The sequence below is a fragment of the Chondrus crispus genome, genomic scaffold (genome assembly GCF_000350225.1).
Source record: "Chondrus crispus Stackhouse genomic scaffold, scaffold_326, whole genome shotgun sequence".
Lineage (NCBI taxonomy): Eukaryota > Rhodophyta > Florideophyceae > Gigartinales > Gigartinaceae > Chondrus > Chondrus crispus.
Window position 1 is genome coordinate 36,864 of NW_005179212.1, and position 9,374 is coordinate 46,237.

Sequence of the window (9,374 nt, forward strand, 5' to 3'; positions counted from 1 at the left end):
AGTTACTGACACGAAGTCAATTGGGGTCAAATTGATGTGTGGTGTGCGGGCCTTTGAGGCAGTCACGATGGACAAGTGTGCGATAAGCTTTAGTAAGATCGGCCTTTTTCCCTTCCAGAGGCGGTTCGCGAGGCGTTTTCAGCATGTTCCGGTTATTGACCTCGTTGAGAGAGAGGACAGCACCACGCCCACCGAGAAAGAGACCAGGGGAGTCGCAAAACAAATTCTAGAATTCGTCGCTGATCCGTCACGAGCCCTGCAGCGCGTTGCAATTTTACTGCAGAGGGCGACGAGTACTAATTCCATACTACTCAGTTTACGGGGCAGCAACACAGCCAGTAGTGTGAGCACACATGTATTCGCTACGAATGTTCCCCTTCTCTGCGGTGCACCTGCAGAATACATAACAGTACACAAAGCAATAACCACGCGGAGGGATCGACTGGACAAGGAGAAAGCTGACCAGGAGGACAAGAAACGGGAGAAGATACAGAAAGCAGAATTGCTCGCCGCGGGGCAAGAGGCGAAGCGTCTTGAGAAGCTGAAGAATGCGGCAGAAAAGTGTCGCAAGGCTGAGGTTAAAAGGCTTGAAGCGAGGAAAGAAAGCAAACGGCGCAGGAAAGGAAGCTTGCATCGCAAGCCGCTGCGCTGGCGAAAAACCAGGCGGTACAGGGCAGGAAACGAGCTGCACGAGACAAAAAAGCAGCAGCGAAGGGACGCAAGGCGGTCAGTGTTGGCCCAAGCACCCCTCAGAAGGCTTCAGCTTCGGCTTTGGTGGATAACTCGGAGAAAAGGACCCGCTCTCCATTGAAGAGGATCTACCCTTTGCGTAAATTCAGGAGGTCTGGGCAATCTGGCGCTGCTGACACCGAGTAAATAAAACTGTCGAGCTTGTCTTGTTGTCCAAATCACCCCATTACCCATATCTAGAATTGCAGGAAGATGAGTGGCCATTTGTATACGGGGCAGAAAAAATAGTAGTTTTTAATTTGATTTCAGGGCTTAGTGCCAAATCATTACTTACCTGTCAAATTATTCCAGCATGAAGGGCACGGCGGCTGTGCCGACTGTTGCTGCCGTGTTCGCACATCGTGAGTTTGGTAAGGCTGCTCTCGCTGTGAGGCTTGATTAATGTTTGATTTCTTGCACTAGATTTTAGTTGTAATTTCAAGGTTTTCTGTATTGTTCTGCGCAAGCTTCCAAGTGGAAGCTTGGCGGTCATCAAAAGGGAAAGGAAGGGTGGAGGCGCTAGATCTTTCTCGCATATACTCAACAACTGTGCAACAAGGAAGCTATATATAATAATACAGCAGCATCTAACAGGGGTTTCCGGTAGATCGGTTTCTAGTGCAAAGATCGTTCTTTTCTTTAGTTATGTTATAAGCCCACTAAAACGTTACAAAACTATTCCGCAGTCGTTGAAGACACTACACAATAAGTAATGGGAGCTCCTTAGGGGTTCTGCAAGTATCTTAGCGTCTTCTGCTTGCATTTTGACCCTGGGAGGTCTCTTGGTGCTCTTGTAGCCCTCCCCGTGACTGTCACGCCATCACGGTACCCGATAAATATTTTATATATTCGTTGGTCTCAAGCTCAGGAACTTGCACTTGGAGTCCGTGACGAAGAGTATCACCCCAGCTCGGAGCCTCACTCAATCCGCCACGCCTCCCACACACCCGCCGGTCATTGTTCGCCGTTGCCATCAGATTCCCCCCGCGACGTTGACTCCCGCGCACGTCACCTTGCCTCTATGCAACCGCCAGCACACCCCCTTTTTGCCGGCCTCCTGCGAGTCCACGGGCCACAATTAGCCAGCACCATCACCGATGTACAACCCGTTTCCGTCGCCCGCCAAGCTGTACGCCATCTTAGAATTGCGCTGCCCATGCCATCCCTCTGAGTTCATTTTGAGCACCTCCTCCCCGCCTCTGACGCCCTCGTTCCGCTTCTCCTGCTGTGCGGCGATCGCGACCAGCTCCAGCGCGAGCCATTGCACGACACTGTCTGCCGCGCAACCGTACACCTCGTCCCTTGTGGGCACGAACGCAAAGGTGGTGAGGTTGCAGTAGTGCACGTAGGCGGCGCTGCGGCCGGCAGCACGCGTGCAGGGAGTCGCCGAGGCGGACGTCGCTGACGCCTCACAAGCCCATGATGCCGGCCTTGTTTCCCGTGCCGATGTGGGTGCCGGCCCGGTGCACTCGGCGGCCGTGATCCGCTTCTGGTGGACGTGGCGTACGCAGCGCGCGACACGGGCGTCGAACTGGCGGCCGCGCAGCGCGACGCTATGTGCATGAAGTTCATTCCTATCACTCCTTTTCGCTTCTTCTATCTCGAACTTGCCTTCTCTTATTGATTCAGAGAATGCTTTACTTCCTCTATCTTGGCATCAAGCTGCTTCTCTGTCGCATGCTGTGCACACCCAGAGTTTTAACAATCACTGTCGTCAGAGTTTTCCATCATTAATTCGCTGGAGTGTCCAAGGAGGAGCTCCACAAGCTCCTCTTTGGACACTCCAGCGACTTCCAGCTGATCTTGAAGAACTTCTCCTCATTCCTCACAACCTGCACATCGCTCCCCACGCCCCCATTCCTAAGCATCATCTGGATTTCCTTCTCACGCTCCTCAAACATCTTGAAGCCCTCCTCGACAGCGCTCATATTCCTCCTATCTGTCTCTGCGGTTCCCTTCGCAAAGTTGAACACCTCCTTCTCGCAATTCTTGCCAACTACCCGCGCCCACTTGGCGCTGACCTTCTGCGACGCGATCTTATACGCCTGCTCGCGTTCCAGCTTGCTTCTGACAAGCTCGTGCAGCGGCAGGACCAGGGCCTTCTCCCGCCCTCAATCATGCGCGGGAGCTTCTTCCTGAGCTGCGCTAGCCCCGTCATGCGGTCCCCATCCCTCGCCACCGCGTCCCCGCCGCCCGGCACATGCAGCATGTGCTCCATCATGTCGCCCTGTCCTGCCCTTCGCGGTGCAGCACGGGCAGCGGCCTCTCCTCGCTCGCCGACACCACTTGGCACGCCAGCCGTTGCACTGCGCGAGAGCATTGCCCAATGGGACGTGCCGTGAGCAAGGGGTGGCCGCGTCGGCAGGGCGTTGCTCCCCTGCCGAAGATTTTTCCATCCTTCTCTCAGCATCATTGCTGTAGGGCTTATTCTCGATAGATTCCAGCGAAGGCTGCAGATTGGTCTTGACATTAGGCGCGAAAGCCTGGTATGCCCCGGACCTTAGTCAGCCACTACGCGGGGCGCATGCTTTTGCTGCTTGTCGTAGCAGTATTCCACGGCGGTCCGCATTCGGACTTCGGCGTCGGTTCCCATGCCACGCTCCAGCTCTGATTCAGAGTCCCAACGCGGTTCTGTGCGGCGCGGAAGAAGCTCTCGCAATCGCAATGCAATCAGCAAGTCAAAGTCCTCTGCTGCAATGAGGCGTAATGCGCTTGCGAATGAAGCGGAGACGTACAAACCACCGGTGGAGTGCTGCGCACAGCGATGTGGCCAGATCATTCCATTTCAGCAGTCGAGGGGCCTCCGTCGTTCCTTTTGCGCCGGCAAAACTCAAGTTCACCGGAAACGACTTCTCATCGGACTCGTGGCCGATCGAAATGCGCTTGACGACCGAGATTCTGATAGTGGATCGAGCAGCAAGAACAAGCCTGTTTTTCAGTACCATGGGATCGTAGTCTGTCGTTCATACATGCGCAGTGTAACAACAGCGTCGCCGGACTTACTTAATAGTGTGCTTGGTACTCCGCATGCGCCGTCTTCACCGTATGCCAATAGGCGCGCAAGATCTTTGGATGGCAGCAAGCACACTCTTGTTGCTGCGTATCTTCTCGGAGTGAAATCTAGAGACGCTGACCACAGTCCGGAGCGCGATGTTTTCCATCTCCCACAACGCAACAAAATAGAGGTGTGGGAAGACTACTGTGAACAGGAGAGGGCGCTTGGTCGCCTCCCATGCGGTTACACGCACTTCGTGCGGACCTGGAAGGAGGTTGCACCTGAGATCAAGACGAGACGACTGCACGGGTTTGCTAGGTGTGATACATGCGTCGAGTTTGACGAAGATTTGGATGGACCTCTGACCGCGGAGCAAAGAGAGGATACGCTGCGGAGACGGTCCGAGCATATCCAGTTCGTACGTGCAAGTCGTGCCATGTACTACGCGACAAGAGACGAAGCGCAGCTCCGCCCTGACAGGACGATTTCCTTGATTGTAGACGGCGCTGATCAAGTGAAGTACGCATTGCCACATTTTGCGAGCAAATTGAAGGCTTCTTCAATTGGGCTGGGTATTCCCATACATCTCATTGGTGTACTGAACCACGGAGGGAAGTCAGCTGGTGCCGGAGCATTTTTGTTCACTGCGGAGGACTACAATCTAACTGGATCTAACCTTGTAGTCGAGGTGATTCACAGAGTTATTACGTCCGAGAGTAACCGATTACAAGCCTTGGATCTCATATTACCGCCCGTGCTCTTTGTTCAACTCGACAACTGCACCCGCGAGAACAAAAACTCGTTCACTCATGGGTATTTTGAGCTGCTTGTCGTTCGAGGAGTATTCAAAAAAGTGGTGGCACGTTATCTGCCTAAAGGTCACACTCATGAGGACATTGATCAGATGTTTTCTAGGACTGGGGCAGGCATCCGTGATAAGAACATATGCACTATTCCTGAATTACATGCCGCGCTTGGGGAGAGCTTCACTCCGCAGCCGATCATATCACATATTGACTCAACTATCAACACGAAAGCTCTGTTCGAGGTTAATAGGCTTCTTCGACCGTCCTCAGAGCTCAGTGGATTTACTGTGTACCACGAGTTCTCATTCACAGTTGACGCAGCAGGTGCCTCTACGTGTGAGGTCAAGCTTTGGCCAATTTCGCAGAGTTCCGTGTCTCTACTGTCTTCTGGGCTGCCGGCGGGGTTTCTGCGCGCAGGCTTAAGTTTGGACCTACGAAAAATGACAATTCCTCCTCTTGTACGCAAGAAGAGCACTACAGAAGACGCGCACAGGATGACGCGACGCATTCAGGCAGTTGAACGTCGGATCGGTTCCCAGGCGAGCATGGAAGCTCTTAGAACTCTCATCGCAAGACTGACACTTGGTGGCGAAGTTCCATGCCCTTGGAACCTAAGCACTTGTCCAGAGATGAACGGGCATTACACACGCGATGCAGTATACATGAGAGAACGGCTGCCTGATGGGCGATGCGGAGAGTCGCTCTCGCCAGGCTCTGAAGATGAGGAGCCTGACTTCGACATGGATGAGATACCGATCGCGGGCGTGGAGTACAATGTGGGAGATCTTGTTGTGGTCCGACCGCACGTCACCCAGCTCAAGTTCGGGAGATTCTGGATTGGAGCGATAGTGAAGCGGAAAAAGACCAATCCTGTTCCTGGGCAAGAGCAACGCATCGCGGTGTTGTGGGTCCAATGGATGGAACCCGAAAATGGAGTCGCAGAGCTGACAGCTAAATTTTGCCCTGCGGTTGGCGATGCTGACGAAATCTATGTCGATTCCGTTCTCTGCAAATTTCCTAAGCTTCTCCGGAGCGGGCAGCTCCCAGTGAAAGTACAAAAAGAAATATCGAGGACGTTAGTCACGTGTGAATCTCGAGATGCTGGTGGCTACATCAGCAAGCGAGGATAGAAAGTATTCGGCAGCGCGCTCATGGATTAAAAATGACGGACCGAGGCTTTTGCGGAGATTTAGTGCAGTTTATGAATATTCAGACTCTGCACACGGCGTTATAACGCCGTCGATGGCGGTTTTTTGATTTGCGGATGATAGTTACAACGGTTTGTGGGAGGAAGAGACGGATTTCTATGACGAAAATGGTGCCCGGAGCTCCAAAGTTGACTATGAGTTGGAGAGAAATAAAAAGGGAGATTTCATGTCGTTATCTTCAAATCCAGTTCCCTGTTGTTGTTATATGCACACCTCGCTCAGCACATTAGTCCTGCTTGAACTGTCTCCATGCGTCAATATCTGTCAGTTCACGGCAAACTATAAACGGGTGACAGAGATGTTGTATATCCCCAGCAATCGCATACAAACTTCCCGTGAGAGGGAACGAACAAATACCCCTATGAATAATACATGGAATCCTGCTTAGGTAGGCCATATCAGTCCTCATCTTCAAACGGAGATGTCAGGAGATCGATCAAGTGCAGCAACGCACGTCAAGATCGCGGTGCAGAATGGAGGAAGGCGAGGCGGAAAAACTGGTCGCCAAGCTCAAGCGAATGTGTGGGTGCTCGGGGACGCCGTCACCGGCAAATCACGCATTGGAAGGCGACCAGGGAATGACGATAGCGGCGGAAACGCACCAAGTGCGGAGACGGGGACGGAAGGCTTGGAAATTGAATATCAAAAGTAAAGAGGGGCTAGGAAGGGGGAAGGGTGAAAGATTAAATATATGGCTCCCAGTGTTCTGTGTACAATGCTCCACTCCAACTTTCTCGAACTCAACTTTCACATTTTTTGGCTCGCGAGGATCCCTCCCAGACGCATGAGCCGAATCCTGTCCACTGTTTACATTTCTTCGCTCGGAATCCACGCTGCCGTTGTTTCGATTGACGAAGACTGAACCCACTGTCAGCAAGCACCCGATAATGTTTATTCAGGTCATAAGAGGTCCAAATATATTTGTTGGCAGAAGGAAATCGTAAAACTTCAGAAAAAAAACACTGTCATAACTCTCAGATCGCTGTAAGTAAGGGTATGATATCCCGAAATGTCGATATTCTTTGCCTTGGCTAATATTTTTGCCTCTTCCAAACACCGAGTATCGTTTATTCGTTCTTTGCTGACAGTGTTATGGGGATAGGGATATGAGCTGATGAACACGTCAACTTCTCTACGTGGCGACGGTCACGTGGTGATCAGCGTCGGCTAGGCTGTGCTGGCCTGCTTCGCATGAAGCAGGCCAAATCAGCCTAGCCGAGTCATCTCACTGTGCTGATGGCACTGGATCCTTTACAACATCGAGTGAGGACGCATCGCGCAGCAGCTCGCTTGCAGAGGACTACGATCAGAAGCAATTTGCTAGATTTATCGCACATCTGCTCGAAGTCGGCGAAATGGAAAGCCCGCCGGCCGGTGATGGTCATGAGGCCGAGAGCGCAATGTCTTTCGCCGACATGTTTGACGGCTTCGTGCACGTTGACCCGGCGAGGTGTGTGCCCGGTGCGCGCATTCGCGCTGTCTCTAAATCTCGTGTACGTGCGCTCGCCCACAGCATCTCAACTCTGTCTTTTGTGTCAGCTTCCGCGGCCCTGACTGTGTACAAGGCGCTGCCGTCGGATCTCGTTCAAGCCGGCAAGGCCGTTGACGACCCAACCGCCGAGCGTGCAATCCAAGAGGGGGAAAAGACGGGAAATGTGTGGTATGGTGTGTGCGATGGCGCCGCGTTGCTCGAAGCCCTGGTTATGCTGGCAGAGGAGGCTCCCACTCCACAAGATCGCAAGGACTTCAAGGAGATGCGGCCACAAGCCCGACTGCTCCGAACGTGCAGCAGGCATTCCATGGTTATGCTGGGCACGATGCTTAATGCCGCGTCATCCAATCGCGTGAAGCTCACCTACGCGGATATGCTTGTGGCTGGCAAGCACCTTCTCGACCAAGTCAGAGATGTAGATGGAGAGTTACACCTCGTGCGACGGGCCATGGACATGTATCATTCTCTTGCCAGTAATGGCCGCAGAAAGGATGCAGCAGCCTATGCCCGCGTTTCGGACAATTCCAAGTTTGCCTCTTCTCCCGCTCAGGGATTTGAATCTGAGAACACATTTCGGCAGCGCCTGCAGATTGCACGGAAGTTTCATTGGCCGGCGCTCCACCTCATGCAGAGCGTGATGACGGAGATCGGATACGAAAATCTCTGGACGTCTTCAAACACGAAGGCAACTGGGATTCACAAGCTGACTAGCCTACAACAAAAGAGATTGATTACGCGCGTGAAATTTCTCAAGAAAGATACCAGGGCGGTGACAAAATCACAGGTGGATGCTGCTAGCTTTGCCATGACCGTAACGTCCACGCATATTTCTCGGCTACTCGGCTATCTGGGCTACAATGTCTACGTGAACGATGATGCTGGCCTCGAGGCAGTGGACGAGAACTGTACAGTACCAGAGAAAACCGCGACGGGTGAATTTCGTCGCGAGCTGCTGCATATGGTGAACACTGGCGCGGCAGACAAATTGATTGCAGAGCAGATTTCAGACCAGGGAACAGCTGCTGACACCTCCCACATGATTTCGCCCGCACTCCTGCAGGCGGCACGGGCGGGGGGGAGGACAGCGCGACAAGATGCCGCGTAGCTGAGGGAAGGACTAACGTCGCTCAGGTGTCTCGAAACGGGGTGGCAGAAAAAAATGAAATGGGCGACAGCAAAACCGGTGGTCCTGCACCGGTTCAGCCAGAATTATCTGATGGGGAAGGCCCCCTTTCTGATTACGATGTTCAGAGTGCTCCACATACGCCGGGATTATCCAATGATCCAAACACTCCAGGCTCACCCACGGCTCTACAGATGCCCCTACCGAAAGGGAAGCAGGTGCTCAACATCGAAGCATCCGCTGTAGCAAGAGAAAAGCTCTCTTGCATGAATATCGAAATGTTCCGCGAGTCGTTCGAATTATTCTCATCGAAATCGTACTTTGGAGATCATGTTCGAGGCAGAGCAATGCTCGTCATTGTCGATCTACCCTATAATATTGGCGTATCAAAGGGCACTAGAGACTTTATTAGCGCGGAAGATGTGAAGCGAGTCGTAACTCATGCAGCAGAGGCCTGTGCAACGCGTGGGAATATACTGCTTTTCTGTTCATGGCAGACCTATGTCCTAATTGTGACAACGCTACAGAACATGGGCTCGAGTTGTCCGGTTTACTTCAACATAATACGAATTACCATCGAAAGGGAAGTAGTGCTTCGGCGACGAGCGCCTGGGACGATGATCAGACCGGATAACGGACAGGAACTGGTTCTTGTGCTCTACAAAAGCATCGATCGATTTACGCATTTGGACCAGCTCTATTCATATCTTAAACATACGACGCGAGCTCGAACAGTGAATATTATCGACCATGTCCGTCCCTTTTCGGGTAAGTTCCTGTGGAACTCCTATTTTGAGGGATACCTCGATACGGACGACGTCTACAGCACTCAGACCTCTGGGCTCCGTGCGCCGCGCGGCTCGCGGCGCCGTAAGCAAATTCGTCCTGAGCAGAAGTCGATAGACCTCCTGAAAGACTTGGGTCTTGCGTACTGCAAGCCCGTCGGGCTCTGGTACGACTGCATGTGCGGAACAGGTACAGCCGGGATTGCTGCGCTTGAACTCGGATCTCCTGCTGTAAT